At 50.9% G+C, this 17,404-nt stretch overlaps 1 long non-coding RNA gene, 4 other non-coding genes and 2 pseudogenes across 5 annotated transcripts in view; all 7 read right to left on the bottom strand.

Moving 5' to 3' along the window:
- Window positions 1-103: 103 nt before the first annotated feature.
- LOC123645459 lies at window positions 104-177 on the bottom strand (annotated as a pseudogene).
- Window positions 178-2,387: 2,210 nt separating this feature from the next.
- Window positions 2,388-2,473, bottom strand: LOC123645462 (annotated as a pseudogene).
- Window positions 2,474-3,996: 1,523 nt separating this feature from the next.
- Window positions 3,997-4,088, bottom strand: LOC123645402. The gene has a single exon (XR_006737577.1). It is a non-coding gene; the product is annotated as a small nucleolar RNA SNORD116 (small nucleolar RNA).
- Window positions 4,089-11,334: 7,246 nt separating this feature from the next.
- LOC123645400 lies at window positions 11,335-11,428 on the bottom strand. The gene has a single exon (XR_006737575.1). It is a non-coding gene; the product is annotated as a small nucleolar RNA SNORD116 (small nucleolar RNA).
- Window positions 11,429-11,719: 291 nt separating this feature from the next.
- Window positions 11,720-17,404, bottom strand: part of LOC123644714 — a 15,080-nt gene continuing 9,395 nt past the window's right edge. The window contains exons 5-6 of the long non-coding RNA XR_006737231.1: window positions 14,426-14,562; window positions 11,720-11,812 (exon numbers count right to left, since the gene is read on the bottom strand). This is a non-coding gene — a long non-coding RNA (uncharacterized LOC123644714). The remainder of the gene's footprint in view (window positions 11,813-14,425; window positions 14,563-17,404) is intronic.
- LOC123645399 lies at window positions 14,083-14,176 on the bottom strand. The gene has a single exon (XR_006737574.1). It is a non-coding gene; the product is annotated as a small nucleolar RNA SNORD116 (small nucleolar RNA).
- On the bottom strand, window positions 16,831-16,925 carry LOC123645401. Its single transcript, XR_006737576.1, has one exon. It is a non-coding gene; the product is annotated as a small nucleolar RNA SNORD116 (small nucleolar RNA).

The following is a 17,404-nucleotide window of genomic DNA, read 5'->3' as shown; positions in this document are numbered from 1 at the left end:
ACATACGTGAGCATTTTAGGTTTCAAACATCACAGGTCTTTCTGTACCCCTAGCTGTACTAACTGAGCTCCCTCCAACCTACTAGCATGGCGATACCTGTGCCGGACCTCAGCTCGAGTCCTCACTCATTTTGTTCAGATTTCAAGAGTTTCCATTTTTTTCAGACATCATCGATCCAGGCACATGGACAAAAATAACGTTGAACCCCAGATCCAGGGCAGACACTGAGCACCGGGCCCTCCTGTCACCCTGGGGCTGGCCAACCCACACTCTTCCACCAGGGAGACTGGCATCACAAGCAATGACCGGCCCCATGGCTGGCTAGCATGGTGTGGGCCCCGCCTCCAGGCAGAGTCACGATCCCCTCCCCATGAGGTGCGGCGCTGATCCCGGCACAAGATCCTTACCGTAGGAGAGAATTCCCACTGCACCTTGGGGATGATGGTGGGCCGAACTGCTCCCTATACTCTTCCTTCATGTCGCCACACCGGGCAGGAGAGAAAGTCATCCCTTCGAAGCCCACATCTCACTTCACTGCATCCTGTGGGGAGAGATTATATCCGTAGGCATACGGGGACCATGCCTGTTCCTTTTCCAAACTGGCATGAGTAAAGGTGAGGGGCCCAGTCCCCGGTGCTTAACATGTGTGGCTGGGGCATGATGACCACAAAACAAGGCTGCCTGTGTTCCCACCACTATGACTCTGTGTGTGTAGTGTACTAATTTCATCATCCGTCTCAGATGTGTCTGACCTTGCTCAATGCTGAGCTAAATGTGCCACCCTAACGTCAAGGAGACAGAAGACCATGATGGCTCCTCACATCGTCAATGCTTCACAATCTTTGTGTGAAGTGATTCCTGGAACTTCCTAGGAATTTCTTCATTCCTTAAAGAAGTCACAAAAACTGCTCCAAGCCCTCCCAAGATGCACTGACCAGAATTGGGTCATTACCTCAGGAAGCCTCTATTTTCCTCCTACCACCTCAGTCAGCCTGTAAACATAAGAAACCCATACTGCCTGTGCTCACTAGTGAGGTCCCACCAGGTCATTCAGTAACACCCAAACTGCAAAGAACAGGGAAACTTGGGCACTCTGGGAAAAATGTAAAAATAAAAAGAGACTTACTGGAAGACTTAGCTTTACTAATAAGTTGTAACAATTCACTGAGACACTCCTGACACCATGTCTTTTCCCAGAAGAATCAGGTTCCCTTCTTTGATCAGGGTAACACGGACACAACTTCCCTGAAATCACCCCACTCCACGTACTCTCAGCACATTCCCTTCGATATTGCTCATTTTATCACTTGCCTATCCCTTGATACGCAGTGGAAACTCACTGAAGGTATGGGAAAGTGGCCATAACATCCATGTAATGAATCAAGAGTTGGAAATGTGATAATCTGTCAAAGTGAACAGGTTGGATGCAGAATGTACTCAAAGCTGGCAGTCCAATGTACAATCACACTTGGAATCTGTGCTGAAGGGGTTCCAGGATCCCTTGAGAACAAGGAAACCTACAGGAGCCCAAGTCCCTTACGGAAAATGGCCTGGCTACCCATCAACTAGGCACACACACCGCAACCACATGTGGGGAGTCTCATCTAATAACAGAGAATGCCCAAAATGATGGATATGCTGTGTACCTGTGTGGCAGACCCAACGTTTAGGTGTAAATGACCATAGTGCAGAGGCTGAACGTGTTCAGTATAGGTGAAAGCATCAATGGATCCATGAATGTTTGATGCATCCATTGAATGATTGGTCAACTGGGTGAATCTGCTGATTGATGGACTAATTGATTTTCACGTGTTTGCAAATGTTTTCTGATCCATGGTTGGCTTTACACCCCAGGCCTACCCCCATGTCGAAGGATAGCTCAGTGGAAGTGAATTCCTTTGCTCTGTTCATGGGGAAAACAAACTAATAAAGAAACAATGGGTGCAACCTGATTGACTCAGTTGGCAGCTCCTCTGAAGATTCTACAGGGAACGGTTCCATGTCAAAGAAAATGACAAGAACAAACTCACAACATATTGGCATTGTGAGCATGTCAGGGTCCTCAAAAGAGCTATCCTCACTGGGGAGACTCTGCTGGCCCCAACAAACGTGTGAATGGACCACTGCGCTTGGGTCTCCCTCTTCACATGCTTGTGGCCAAGGATTCCCTTCTACTGTGTGTAATGACGGCTGTCACCGAAACGCTCAAAGAGTTTCCACTTTACCCCACACGTTGATATTCAGGGAACATGCACCATTCATTTCCCCTTGGTTGATGCAATCAGATAGCTTTTAAATGTTGTACCCCCCAAATCTAGTCCCTGTGGTTACTACCACCTGGCCCACTGAACTCCCTCCATGTGTGTGCCTGGCATGGTCCCCATGTTGGACCTCAGCTCATAAAAGTGGCCTGGTCATTCATTTTGCTCACATTCCAAGGAGATCCATATCCTTTTGAAGTCATCATCGACCCAGGAATGTATAGAAAAGGGGACCTTGAGCCCTGGATATGCGGCAGACACCGATTTGCTCAGCTTTCTGTTACCCTGGGATGAACCTGCGCATACTGCTCAAACATGGAGAATGGCATCACAGGCAGCCACCAGACTCAGGAATGAGCACCATCACCAGGCACTAACTGTCATTGAAAGGTCATGGTGCCATAATGAAAAGGATGACACTTCAGAACACAAGCCTCACCAATACTAGACTTTCCACAGGCACCTGTGGATGGGAGGGCAGAATGACATCTAGCACCTCCTTTCCTTCTTGTCAAGTCTCCAGGGAGAAGAGTGAATTCACCCACGTGAAATCTAGGTCCTGGCCCACGTTGTCCTGGGGCAAGAGACCATATGTAAGGGGTTAGGAGGAGTATGGCCGTCTGTTTCTCAAACTCGCATGAGGGATGAACTCTCTAAATGGCTTCTCATGCAAAACATGCCCCTGTCATCACTCAGACAGGGAGTCTGAGGTTGCTCAACATGGAGGCCAGCACAAAATGTTTAGGTGTATAAAAGTTAGATACCTGACCAGATGACCAGTGCCTAAAACTTCCTGTAGTAGGTAACATCCCTTTATCCAAGGAAGTTTTGTGTTATGTTGAAACAGAATTAGCATAGCCCACAATACTAAAATCTACTTAACATTGGATCTTACCTCAGTAGTGTATTCTGTTTGTCCCACTCACATAAGTGACCTGGTACGTGTGTCCAGACTAGCACTTTATTGGTCCACTGGTCAATGTCCATGGAATTATATCACACCCAATCTCCAGAGTATAAGGCAAACAAAATTTGCTAAATGGAACATCTCCTTGTGTCACCTATAGGGTTTCATGTTGCACATATGTCTGGCCACATGAAAGACCACATCCATTATGCTCCCATCAATGATAATCATGACACAGAACTACATTATCCAAAAACCCATGACTCAAAATCTCCCACAAATCTACTATAACATCATTCGTCATCACAGCAGATATTGCATGCTGCCTCAGGAGTGTATTCTTTTGTTCCTTCCTGCATAAAAGATCTCGTGAATGAGTCCAGACCAGCACTCATTAGGCATCCTCTGAACATCCATGGAATTATATCATACCCAATCTACAGAGTACAAGGGAAACAAAATTGGCTGAATTGAACACCTCCTTGCAAGCACTTAAGGGATTTCACATTCCACGTCTGTCTGGGAGACAAGAACCTTAGGTGGCAAGAAACCAAGGACCAGTTCAGGGACTCAGAGGCAGGCTAAGACCAACTTTTCCTGTGTGACTGCATACTCGCAAAGCCCTGACCAATGGAGACATGCTATCCTGCCATAACCAAATGCAGTCATTCCACACAGCCATCCCCTTCTCTGGGAACTGCTAATTGCCCAGCGACTCCCAATTGCTCAATCAGGACCCCGTCCCAAGCCCACACTAACCCAGAGGTATCAGCCCCAGGAACAAATGGCAGTTGTCCCTCTCACCATTCCATGTGGCAGCAAAGTGCTGGACCTCAGTTCGAAGAGGATGATGGTATAGAGTTCTCACTGATTTTGTTCAGCTTTCCAAGGAATTCATATGTCGAAGTCATCGTTGATCCATGCACAGTTTTCGCCACTGTGCTTTTGGGAAATCTGTGTGCTGTGGTAAAGAGATGCTCACCTTGCTGACAGATGTAGGAGCACCCGAAGTACTCCGTGCCATATGTGTATGGGAGCTCTTTACATGGCCAGCAACACCACTGTATGGAGCTCTTCTCTAGAGATGGCTGCTGTTCATTCCATGGGAAAAAAATCTGGGCAAGTACAAAGAGCACGGGTCCACCTTAGAACAGCAGACAGAGACACAGGGTGAAAGGCCAATGTGATTCATGTTCCTGATGCAGAACCTGCATCTACACTTTGTGTGCTTCCCCTTTTGCATGGACACATGTACTGGACTGCCTGTGCCTGTAGCTCTCAATCACATATGAATGATGTTCATATGTTCCTATCTCGAAGGCTTTTTTTTTGCTTTTTTTCACTTATTTTATTTATTTATTTATTTATTTTTTTAAATGTTTTTCTTTTTTTTTCCTGCTCTTCATGGGGGTAAAAAAGCTCAGGTTATATACATTGTCCGTGTCCCTCCCATCCCCCTGAGTCAGAGCCTCAGGCGTGTCCATTCTCCAGACAGTGTGCCTGGTATTCACCATGTAGTCATACCTCCATCCACTACCCCCCCCGACCTCCCCGAGTCAGCACCTTCAAGCATGACCATGCCCCAGACGGTGCGCAACGCACTCATCATGTAGGCATACATCCATCCCCTTCCCCCACCCCCCATTTCAGTCTGATACCCACCTGGTATCCTTCCCCGATGGGCATTTAGGTGATGATCAGGGAAACCACTTTTCTGATGAGTACCTGTGATGCTTGTTTTTCCATTCTTTGGATACTTCACTTAATATAATGGGTTCCAACTCTCTCCAGGAGAACCAAAGAGATGTCGTATCATCGTTATTTCTTATAGCTGAGTAATACTCCATGGTATACATATACCGCAGTTTACTAATCCATTCGTGTATTGATGGGCATTTGGGTTGTTTCCACATCTTTGCAATTGTGAATTGTGCTGCTATAAACATTCAGGTACAGGTGTCTTTGTTATAGAATGACTTTTGTTCTTCTGGGTATATGACCAATAATGGGATTGCTGGATCAAATGGAAGGTCTACTTGAATCTCTTTAAGGTATCTCCATAATGCTTTCCACAGGGGTTGCACTAGTTTGCATTCCCACCAGCAGTGTATGAGTGTTCCTGTCTCTCCGCATCCACGCCAACATGTGTTGTTTTGGGATTTTTTGATAAAGGCCATTCTCACCGGAGTTAAGTGGTATTTCATTGTGGTTTTGATTTGCATTTTCCTGATGATTAGGGATGTTGAGCATTTTTTCATATGTTTGTTAGCCATTCTTATATCTTCTTTGGAAAAATTTCTATTCATGTCATTTGCCCACTTTTTGATAGGATTGTTTGATTTTTTTCTTGCTGATTTTCCTGAGTTCTAAATAGATTCTTGTTATCAGTCTTTTATCTGATGTGTAGTATACGAAAAATTTTTCCCATTCTGTAGGCTGTCTGTTTATTTTCGTGACTGTTTCTTTGGCTGTGCAGAAGCTTTTTAATTTAATCATGTCCCATTTGTTTATTTTGGTTGTTGTTGTGATTGCCTTAGGGGTTTTCTTCATAAATTCTTTGCCTAGACCAATGTCCGTAAGAGTCTTTCCTACATTTTCTTCTAGAATTCTAATCGTTTCCCCTTTAAGATTTAAATCTGTTATCCACCGTGATTTGATTTTTGTGAGAGGTGAAATCTGTGGGTCCTGTTTGAGTCTTCTACATGTGGCTATCCAGTTTTCCCAGCACCATTTACTGAATAGGGATTCTTGTCCCCAGAGTATGTTTTTGTCTATTTTGTCAAAGATTAGATGGCTATATGAGGATGGTTTTATATTTGGATTTTCTGTTCTGTTCCACTGGTCTGTGTCCCTGCCCTTGTGCCAATACCAGGCAGTTTTAAGAACCACAGCTTTGTAGTATAGTTTGAAGTCTGGCAAATCAATACCTCCCATTTTGTTTTTATTGCTTAAGATTGCTTTTGCTATACGGGGTCTTCTCTGATTCCATACAAAGTGTATAATTATTTTTTCTAAATCTGTGAAAAATGATGTTGGTAATTTAATAGGAATTGCATTGAATCTATAGATTACTTTGGGTAGTATAGACATTTTAACAATGTTGATTCTTCCGATCCATGAGAATGGTATGGATTTCCACCTATTTACATATTCTGCAATTTCCTTCCTTAGTGTTTCATAGTTCTCTCCATAGAGGTCCTTTACCTCTTTAGTTAAATATATAGCTAGATATTTTATTTTCTTTGTTGCTATTTTGAAGGGTATTGAGTCCTTAATTTGGTTCTCCAATTGAATGTTATTGGCATATATGAATGCCTCTGATTTGTGTATTGATTTTGTAACCTGAGACTTTACTGAATTCATTAATTAATTATAGGAGTCTCTTGGTTGAGTCCTTGGGGTTTTCCAGATACAACATCATATCATCAGCGAAGAGTGAGAGTTTGATCTCTTCTGTCCCTATTTGGACACCCTTGATTCTGCTCTCTTGCCTGATAGCTCTCGCAAGGACTTCCAATACTATGTTGAAAAGCAATGGGGACAGTGGGCAGCCTTGTCTGGTTCCAGTTCTGAGTGGGAATGCTTTCAATTTCTCCCCATTCAGTATGATGTTGGCTGTGGGTTTGTCATATATGGGTTGTATCATTTTTAGGTAGGTCCCGTTTATGCCTATTTTGTTAAGCGTTCTTATCATAAAAAGGTGTTGAATTTTGTCAAATGCTTTTTCTGCATCTCTTGAAAGGATAATGTGGTCTTTATTTTTGCTTCTGTTTATGTGGTGAATTACATTTATAGATTTTCGTATGTTGAACCAGCCCTGCATCTCTGGGATGAAGGCTACTTGGTCATGATGAATTATTGAGGGAATTCACCAAGACAAGACCACCCCTCCAAGAAGTACTCAAAAGAGAGTTACACAGGGATCATCACAACAAAGACCCACGAATGTAAAACCACCCAAGAGCTAAAGATCAAATTCCAGCCACCAGAATGGCTCAAGAGAGAAAACATAGCAATGAAGTTCTACCCAATAAGATGAACAGAAATCTGTCCCACTTATCAGTTCTCTCACTAAATGTCAATGGCCTGAATTCCCCACTGAAGAGACATAGACTGGGCCAATGGATAAAAAAACACAAACCAAGTATCTGCTGTCTTCAGGAAACTCACCTAACCTGCAAAGATGCATTTATACTGAAAATAAAAGGATGGAAATCAATATTTCAAGCAAACGGTAGCCAAAAGAAAGCTGGTGTGGCAGTTTTAATTTCCAATAACTTAGTCTTTAAACCAACAAAATTAATAAAAGACAAAGACGGTTACTACATACTGGTGAAAGGCACAATTCAACAAGAAGACATAACCATACTTAATATATATGCACCCAACCTAGGCGCACCCAGATTCATAAAGCAAACCCTACTTGATCTGAACCAAATGATAGACAACAACACTTTAATAGCTGGAGAATTTAACACCCTACTGACAGCACAGGACAGATCCTCCAAGCAGAAAATAAGCAAATAGTAGACTTAAACAGAATGCTAGAACAAATGGGTCTGACTGACATTTACAGGACATTCTACCCAAAATCCACTGAATATACATTCTTCTCATCAGCTCATGGGACATTCTCTAAGAAAGTTTTTGATAAGGACGAATTTGACACCCAGATACCCATTGCTGAAAATCCCTTTCCTTGGTCATCAGACCAGACAAATGTCACTGGCATATTTCTATAGGAACACTTTCTAGGGAGCCATGTGATACAACTAAGTGCCTATATGTGGCATTTAAGCCTTGTGATCCCCCCGATTTTGTGCACGCATCCATTAGAGTTTCATGCCCGGTGCCTCCCAGTACCCAAATGGGAGATGAGGAATTACACATTTAATGACATCCAACAACTGAAAAAGCAAGCTATTCCAAACAAAAATATGAAACAGGATGGGAAAAGGCATGGCACACTCTCCATGAGATTAGGAAGACTCACAAAACACCAACGTTACAAGGAACGAAAAGAAGCCCATGCCACCGCCAGGGCCACTGACATCCAAATTTACTTCCAATCACATTGAAAATATAAGCTAACTACAAATGCCCTGGGAAGCTCCAAAATGAATGTTAGCCCAGACAAGCTGCCAGAGGGAAGAGGCCAACACACCTATTTGGCTGCTGCCAACAATATGGTGGGGTGCGGGAGGTGGCAGTCAACACCCTAAGTAATGGAGGGAGACCCGCTGCGCTGTCATGGGGCAAGAGTAAGGGGGGTCTGTCGTGGGGCTGTCTCTGTGACTGTATACTTGAGGCATCACATAGATTGCCTATGTCTGCCCAGAAATTGCCATGCAAGAGCCATCACTGGATGATAAAAACACAAGATAGTCCGTGATATTGATGCTCTCCTAAGGACACTGCAACACCATATCTCTGGGGTAACTTAAGTTTCCCTTACCAGTCCTTGGCACAACATGGTTCAATAAAGGGGTCAGGAGAAAGCAGATAGGGAGACTTCCCAAAGTGATGTGAAGGCCAGCATGGTATTTAAGCATTGTATTATTCCCGGTGAAAAAAAGGACTCATGAATTGTTTCTATAAACATCCACTCCACACGACACAAAAAGACACTGAAGACCAAGGGAAGTACCAGGGCCAGTGCTGTGGAAACAGGCATGCCATGACTGGACTGCTGAGAGACAGCTCCCGGGAGGAGCTGCAAGAGCCTGCAGACAGCATCAGCACGCGGGGCAAGGGAGTACTTACCCTCCTCCTCAGCGATCCACCAGCATGGGGCACAAGTTGGCCATTCCCGATTCCAGGATTCCGTAGCACTGCCGGGCCTCAGAAGAAACGAAGGGCTTCCTTCCAAGCAGACATCATGCCTCTAAGGCAACTCCCCCTGAGAAGGGTACACAAGGCATATGCACCATTGAGAGGGGGACCCAGGGAAACGGGCCGCCACTTCCATGCCATTCCTTCCAGCGGGGTAACCTTCCTGCCCATCATTTAACTGCCTCGAGGGCTTTTCTACCCAGACCTGACCCATCAACACGTGTTTCCAAAATAACTTTCGTGGCCACCACTACGCCCTCACTTGTGTCCTAGTCGGAGCCCCTATTTCAGGCAGACGGTGTTTCTGGGAAACGCTTGTGCAGTCCTTGGGGCGTGTGCCTAGGTGAGACACACATGCTAGTCTGCGCTTGTGTTCCTCATTTCCTGACAGGCCAGTCACCCTCTACGATTTCCAGGCTTGACCCCATGAAAATCCTAACGCTCTAGACCAAGGTCTTGCATCAAGGGCATGAGAACCACGGCCTCTGCGAGCTTCTGACAGGGGCCAGAGGTGGCTTGCCTAAAAGCCACTACTTCTCCTGATGCCACGCTGTGCTCACACTCAAGGGGATCTGACGACAATGGGTCTGTGCCGTCTTGTCAGCACTCCCAGGTGGACCGCACCAGGCAAAAAAGGAACCCACACCGACACTGGACACCACCACCCTCATGGCGGGAAGATCACCCAGAAACACTGCCTCAAGGGCAGAGGCGGACCAACCTAGGTGGCCAGATGGGCTGCATGGCCAGGAACGCATCCTCCCTTCAGGGGAGACAACCTGCTCTCACAGGCATACCGGCACAACTGAAGAGCACTCATGGCTAAACGCCGTACACACTCCCCTAACCCTGGGCCACAAGGCCACAACACCGACATCCACCGGCCTTGCTTGTGTAAACCGCCCACCCGGGGCTCCAGTGCAGTTACCTCTCGGCAGCTGTCCATCAGGCCATGACCTTACAAGATTCACCAGACGACCGCCATCAAACCTGCAACTCAAGACCCCGACGGAGTCACCACATTCGGGCCAGACACACGGTTTCCCAATCAGTTCCCAAGCACAAAACCTATGCAAATTTCTTTCTTCATCCGAGCGCCATAACACCTTTCAGCCCATCCCGGCCACGGCATCACGGCAAACTGCCGAAGAGACCAGAGACGCTCCGCGCACCCACGCTCCACGAGGAATTACACATATAAACACATCTGAGCACCAAGAGAAATCACGGTATCTCAAGTAAGAAGTTGGCCCTCACACCGTGCCTGGGAGGTCGCAGTCCGTGTGCCTCGGGGGGCCCATCACAGCCCATGAAGACCCCAAACAGACACTGAAGCCCACAGGGACAGCCAGGGCCAGTGACGTGCAAGTTCCCTTCCCTTCACAGCAAACACGCAAGCTTCCTGCACCAGGGCCGCAAATCTCCAAAGAGAATGTCACCTCAGAAAAGCTGAGACAAGCAAGGGCCCCCATCAATGGAGGAGCCAACGGAACTATTCAGGAGCTGTCCACGCTACAGTGCGGCTCGGGACCTGCCAGCCAAGAGACCCTATGTGACCCGAGGGACCCGCTGGGGTGTGGGGTGGCAAGGAAAGCACTCACTGGGACCCTGCACTTGGGCCCTCCTTTGCAATACCCAGGTCTGCCCAGAAATTGGCACCCAAGGGGCAACACCACGCCGTTAAAACACTGAACGCTATGTGACACGGACGTTCTAGGGAGTATACTGCAACCCTTCGTCTCTGGCGTCCCTTCCAGCCAAGGGTCGCCAGTCCGTGGCACACAGGGATTCCACACAGGGGACAGGAGGAAGGAGATGGGGAGACTGCCCAACACCCAGGCGACCGCCAGCCAGGTGTAGGTGCAAAGTGGGTGCCAACAGGGGCCGCCCCAGCCGTTTCTATGCTTTCTGCCCCTCGTCACTGGCAATTCCCTATCCCCACCGAACGTTAACGCAACACCGACTTGAACCTGAGGCTTGGGCCTTGTGCTCTCCTAGGAAATGGAGGACCCCACCCTCTGCTTACACACACAGGCCGCGGGGGCCCAGGTCTGTGTGACTGCGATCACAACACACATGCTGGCCTGAGCTCCCCAGGCCTAGCCCACCTGGACCACCGCCAGTACTTAGGCCTGCAGTGCTGGCCACCACACCACCACCTGAGTGCCCACCGCACAGACCGTTCCCCTTCCTTGTACAGCACCTGTTGGAGGTGTTCCTAATGCCCGTGACATGCAGGGCCTTCAAGTGTGGATGCCCTGTGTGGATGGGCAAATGTGTACCAGTGGCATTCCTCCCTCACTCTCCTAAAGGCTCTGGCTCAGGCAACGTGCTGGACCTCAGATCCGATGAGAGAGACGGTAGTGGGTTTCACTCATTTTGTTCAGATTTTCCAAGGAATGTTTTTTTGGGGACTCATCATCGATCCAAGCCACGTTCCCAGACGCTGGAAGTATCATCCCCAGAAAACGGCGGTGGGCGAGCCGGGGACCTCCAAGGCCTTGATCGCACTGGGGGACACAGGGCCACGCCCACGGAGCCAGAGGAACACACCGTTCCTTCCCTCTGGCGGTGGAACTCGGCAAGCCATCACTGGCCTGCTGAGAGACAGCTCTCGGGAGGAGCTGCAAGGGCCTGCAGACAGCATCAGCACGCGGGGCAAGGGAGTGCTTACCCTCCTCCTCAGCGATCCACCAGCATGGGGCACAAGTTGGGCCAATCCCGATTCCAGGATTCCGTAGCACCTCCGGGCCTCAGAAGAAACGAAGGGCTTCCTTCCAAGCAGACAGCATGCCTCTCAAGGCAACTCCCCCTGAGAAGTGTACACAAGGCATATGCACCATTGAGAGGGGCACCCAGGGACACGGGCCGCCACTTCCATGCCATTCCTTCCAGCGGGGTAACCTTCCTGCCCTTCATTTAACTGCCTCGGGGCTTTTTCTACCCAGACCCCGACCCATAAACACGTGTTTCCAAAATAACTTTCGTGGCCACAACTATGCCCCTCACTTGTGTCCTAGTCGGAGCCCCTATTTCAGGCAGACGGTGTTTCTGGGAACCGCTTGTGCAATCCTTGGGGCATGTGCCTAGGTGACACACACATGCTAGTCTGCGCTTGTGTTCCTCATTTCCTGACAGGCCAGTCACCCTCTACGATTCCCAGGCTTGACCCCGTGAAAATCCTAACGCTCTAGACCAAGGCCTTGCATCAAGGGCATGAGAACCACGGCCTCTGCGAGCTTCTGACAGGGGCCAGAGGTGGCTTGCCTAAAAGCCACTACTTCTCCTGATGCCACGCTGTGCTCACACTCAAGGGGATCTGACGACAATGGGTCTGTGCCGTCTTGTCCGCACTCCCAGGTGGACCGCACCTGGCATGAAAGCAACCCACACCGACACTGGACACCGCACACTCATGGCGGGAAGATCACCCAGAGACACTGCCTCAAGGGCAGAGGCGGACCAACCTAGGAGGCCAGATGGGCTGCATGGCAGGAACGCATCCTCCCTTCAGGGGAGACAACCTGCTCTCACAGGCATACCGGCACAACTGAAGAGCACTCATGACTAAACGCCTTACACACTCCCCTAACCCTGGGCCACAAGGCCACAACACCGACATCCACCGGCCTTGCTTGTGTAAACCGCCCCCTGGGGCTCCAGTGCAGTTACCTCTCGGCAGCTGTCCATCAGGCCACGACCTTACAAGATTCACCAGACACCGCCATCAAACCTGCAACTCAAGACCCCGACGGAGTCACCACATTCGGGCCAGACACACGGTTTCCCAATCAGTTCCCAAGCACAAAACCTATGCAACCTTCTTCCTTCATCCGAGCGCCATAACACCTTTCAGCCCATCCCGGCCACGGCATCACGGCAAACTGCCGGAGAGACCAGAGACGCTCCGCGCACCCACGCTCCACGAGGAATTACACATATAAACACATCTGAGCACCAGGAGAAATCACGGTATCCCAAGTCAGAAGTTGGCCCTCACACCGTGCCTGGGAGGTCACAGTCCGTGTGCCTCGGGGGCTCATCACAGCCCATGAAGCCCCCAAACAGACACTGAAGCCCACAGGGACAGCCAGGGCCAGTGACGTGCAAGTTCCCTTCCCTTCACAGCAAACACGCAAGCTTCCTGCACCAGGGGCCGCAAATCTACAAAGAGAATGTCACCTCAGAAAAGCTGAGACAAGCAAGGGCCCCATCAATGGAGGAGCCAACGGAACTATTCAGGAGCTGTCCACGCTACAGTGCAGCTCGGGACCTGCCAGCCAAGAGACCCTATGTGACCGAGGGACCCGCTGGGGTGTGGGGTGGCAAGGAAAGCACTCACTGGGACCCTGCACTTGGGCCCTCCTTTGCAATACCCAGGTCTGCCCAGGAATTGGCACCCAAGGGGCAACACCGCGCCGTTAAAACACTGAACGCTATGTGACACGGACGTTCTAGGGAGTATACTGCAACCCTTCGGTCTCTGGCGTCCCTTCCAGCCAAGATCGCCAGTCCGTGGCACACAGGGATTCCACACAGGGGACAGGAGGAAGGAGATGGGGAGACTGCCCAACACCCAGGCGACCGCCAGCCAGGTGTAGGTGCAAAGTGGGTGCCAACAGGGGCCGCCCCAGCCGTTTCTATGCTTTCTGTCCCCTCGTCACTGGCAATTCCCTATCCCCACCGAACGTTAAGGCAACACCGACTTGAACCTGAGGCTTGGGCCTTGTGCTCCCCTAGGGAATGGAGGACCCCACCCTCTGCTTACGCACACAGGCCGCGGGGGGGCCCAGGTCTGTGTGACTGCGATCACGACACACATGCTGGCCCTGAGCTCCCCAGGCCTAGCCCACCTGGACCACCGCCAGTACTTAGGCCTGCAGTGCTGGCCACCACACCACCACCTGAGTGCCCACCGCACGGGACCGTTCCCCTTCCCTTGTACAGCACCTGTTGGGGGTGTTCCTAATGCCCGTGACATGCAGGGCCTTCAAGTGTGGGATGCCCTGTGTGGATGGGCAAATGTGTACCAGTGGCATTCCTCCCTCACTCTCCTAAAGGCTCTGGCTCAGGCAACGTGCTGGACCTCAGATCCGATGAGAGAGACGGTAGTGGGTTTCACTCATTTTGTTCAGATTTTCCAAGGAATGTTTTTTTGGGGACTCATCATCGATCCAAGCCACGTTACCCAGACGCTGGAAGTATCATCCCCAGAAAACGGCGGTGGGCGAGCCGGGGACCTCCAAGGCCTTGATCGCACTGGGGGGACACAGGGCCACGCCACGGAGCCAGAGGAACACACCGTTCCTTCCCTCTGGCGGTGGAACTCGGCAAGCCATCACTGGGCCTGCTGAGAGACAGCTCTCGGGAGGAGCTGCAAGGGCCTGCAGACAGCATCAGCACGCGGGGCAAGGGGAGTGCTTACCCTCCTCCTCAGCGATCCACCAGCATGGGGCACAAGTTGGCCAATCCCGATTCCAGGATTCCGTAGCACCTCCGGGCCTCAGAAGAAACGAAGGGCTTCCTTCCAAGCAGACAGCATGCCTCTCAAGGCAACTCCCCCTGAGAAGTGTACACAAGGCATATGCACCATTGAGAGGGGCACCCAGGGACACGGGCCGCCACTTTCCATGCCATTCCTTCCAGCGGGGGTAACCTTCCTGCCCTTCATTTAACTGCCTCGGGGCTTTTTCTACCCAGACCCGACCCATAAACACGTGTTTCCAAAATAACTTTCGTGGCCACAACTATGCCCTCACTTGTGTCCTAGTCGGAGCCCCTATTTCAGGCAGACGGTGTTTTCTGGGAACCGCTTGTGCAATCCTTGGGGCATGTGCCTAGGTGACACACACATGCTAGTCTGCGCTTGTGTTCCTCATTTCCTGACAGGCCAGTCACCCTCTACGATTCCCAGGCTTGACCCCGTGAAAATCCTAACGCTCTAGACCAAGGCCTTGCATCAAGGGCATGAGAACCACGGCCTCTGCGAGCTTCTGACAGGGGCCAGAGGTGCTTGCCTAAAAGCCACTACTTCTCCTGATGCCACGCTGTGCTCACACTCAAGGGGATCTGACGACAATGGGTCTGTGCCGTCTTGTCCGCACTCCAGGTGGACCGCACCTGGCATGAAAGCAACCCACACCGACACTGGACACCGCCACACTCATGGCGGGAAGATCACCCAGAGACACTGCCTCAAGGGCAGAGGCGGACCAACCTAGGAGGCCAGATGGGCTGCATGGCCAGGAACGCATCCTCCCTTCAGGGGAGACAACCTGCTCTCACAGGCATACCGGCACAACTGAAGAGCACTCATGACTAAACGCCTTACACACTCCCCTAACCCTGGGCCACAAGGCCACAACACCGACATCCACCGGCCTTGCTTGTGTAAACCGCCCCCTGGGGCTCCAGTGCAGTTACCTCTCGGCAGCTGTCCATCAGGCCACGACCTTACAAGATTCACCAGACCACCGCCATCAAACCTGCAACTCAAGACCCCGACGGAGTCACCACATTCGGGCCAGACACACGGTTTCCCAATCAGTTCCCAAGCACAAAACCTATGCAACCTTCTTCCTTCATCCGAGCGCCATAACACCTTTCAGCCCATCCCGGCCACGGCATCACGGCAAACTGCCGGAGAGACCAGAGACGCTCCGCGCACCCACGCTCCACGAGGAATTACACATATAAACACATCTGAGCACCAGGAGAAATCACGGTATCCCAAGTCAGAAGTTGGCCCTCACACCGTGCCTGGGAGGTCACAGTCCGTGTGCCTCGGGGGGCTCATCACAGCCCATGAAGCCCCCAAACAGACACTGAAGCCCACAGGGACAGCCAGGGCCAGTGACGTGCAAGTTCCTTCCCTTCACAGCAAACACGCAAGCTTCCTGCACCAGGGCCGCAAATCTACAAAGAGAATGTCACCTCAGAAAAGCTGAGACAAGCAAGGGCCCCATCAATGGAGGAGCCAACGGAACTATTCAGGAGCTGTCCACGCTACAGTGCAGCTCGGGACCTGCCAGCCAAGAGACCCTATGTGACCGAGGGACCCGCTGGGGTGTGGGGGTGGCAAGGAAAGCACTCACTGGGACCCTGCACTTGGGCCCTCCTTTGCAATACCCAGGTCTGCCCAGGAATTGGCACCCAAGGGGCAACACCGCGCCGTTAAAACACTGAACGCTATGTGACACGGACGTTCTAGGGAGTATACTGCAACCCTTCGTCTCTGGCGTCCCTTCCAGCCAAGATCGCCAGTCCGTGGCACACAGGGATTCCACACAGGGGACAGGAGGAAGGAGATGGGGAGACTGCCCAACACCCAGGCGACCGCCAGCCAGGTGTAGGTGCAAAGTGGGTGCCAACAGGGGCCGCCCCAGCGTTTCTATGCTTTCTGTCCCCTCGTCACTGGCAATTCCCTATCCCCACCGAACGTTAAGGCAACACCGACTTGAACCTGAGGCTTGGGGCCTTGTGCTCCCCTAGGGAATGGAGGACCCCACCCCTCTGCTTACGCACACAGGCCGCGGGGGCCCAGGTCTGTGTGACTGCGATCACGACACACATGCTGGCCCTGAGCTCCCCAGGCCTAGCCCACCTGGACCACCGCCAGTACTTAGGCCTGCAGTGCTGGCCACCACACCACCACCTGAGTGCCCACCGCACGGACCGTTCCCCTTCCCTTGTACAGCACCTGTTGGGGGTGTTCCTAATGCCCGTGACATGCAGGGCCTTCAAGTGTGGATGCCCTGTGTGGATGGGCAAATGTGTACCAGTGGCATTCCTCCCTCACTCTCCTAAAGGCTCTGGCTCAGGCAACGTGCTGGACCTCAGAATCCGATGAGAGAGACGGTAGTGGGTTTCACTCATTTTGTTCAGATTTTCCAAGGAATGTTTTTTTGGGGACTCATCATCGATCCAAGCCACGTTCCCAGACGCTGGAAGTTTCATCCCCAGAAAACGGCGGTGGGCGAGCCGGGGACCTCCAAGGCCTTGAGCGCCCTGGGGGACCCAGGGCCACGCCACGGAGCCAGAGGAACACACCGTTCCTTCCCTCTGGGGGTGGAAACTCGGCAAGCCACCTCTGGCCCGCTGCAGAAGCTCGCAGAGGCCGTGGTTCTCATGCCCTTGATGCAAGGCCTTGGTCTAGAGCGGTAGGATTTTCATGGGGTCAAGCCTGGAAATCGTAGAGGGTGACTGGCCTGTCAGGAAATGAGGAACACAAGCGCAGACTAGCATTGTGTGTCTCACCTAGGCACACGCCCCAAGACTGCACAAGCGGTTCCCAGAAACACCGTCTGCCTGAAATAGGGGCTCCGACTAGGAGACAAGTGAGGGCCGTAGTGGTGGCCACGAAAGTTATTTTGGAAACACGTGTTTTATGGGTCGGGTCTGGGTA

This window comes from Lemur catta, chromosome 9, assembly GCF_020740605.2.
Source record: "Lemur catta isolate mLemCat1 chromosome 9, mLemCat1.pri, whole genome shotgun sequence".
NCBI lineage: Eukaryota > Metazoa > Chordata > Mammalia > Primates > Lemuridae > Lemur > Lemur catta.
The sequence above is the reverse complement of the archived record's forward strand: the minus strand, read 5'-3'. Positions and strand labels throughout refer to the sequence as shown.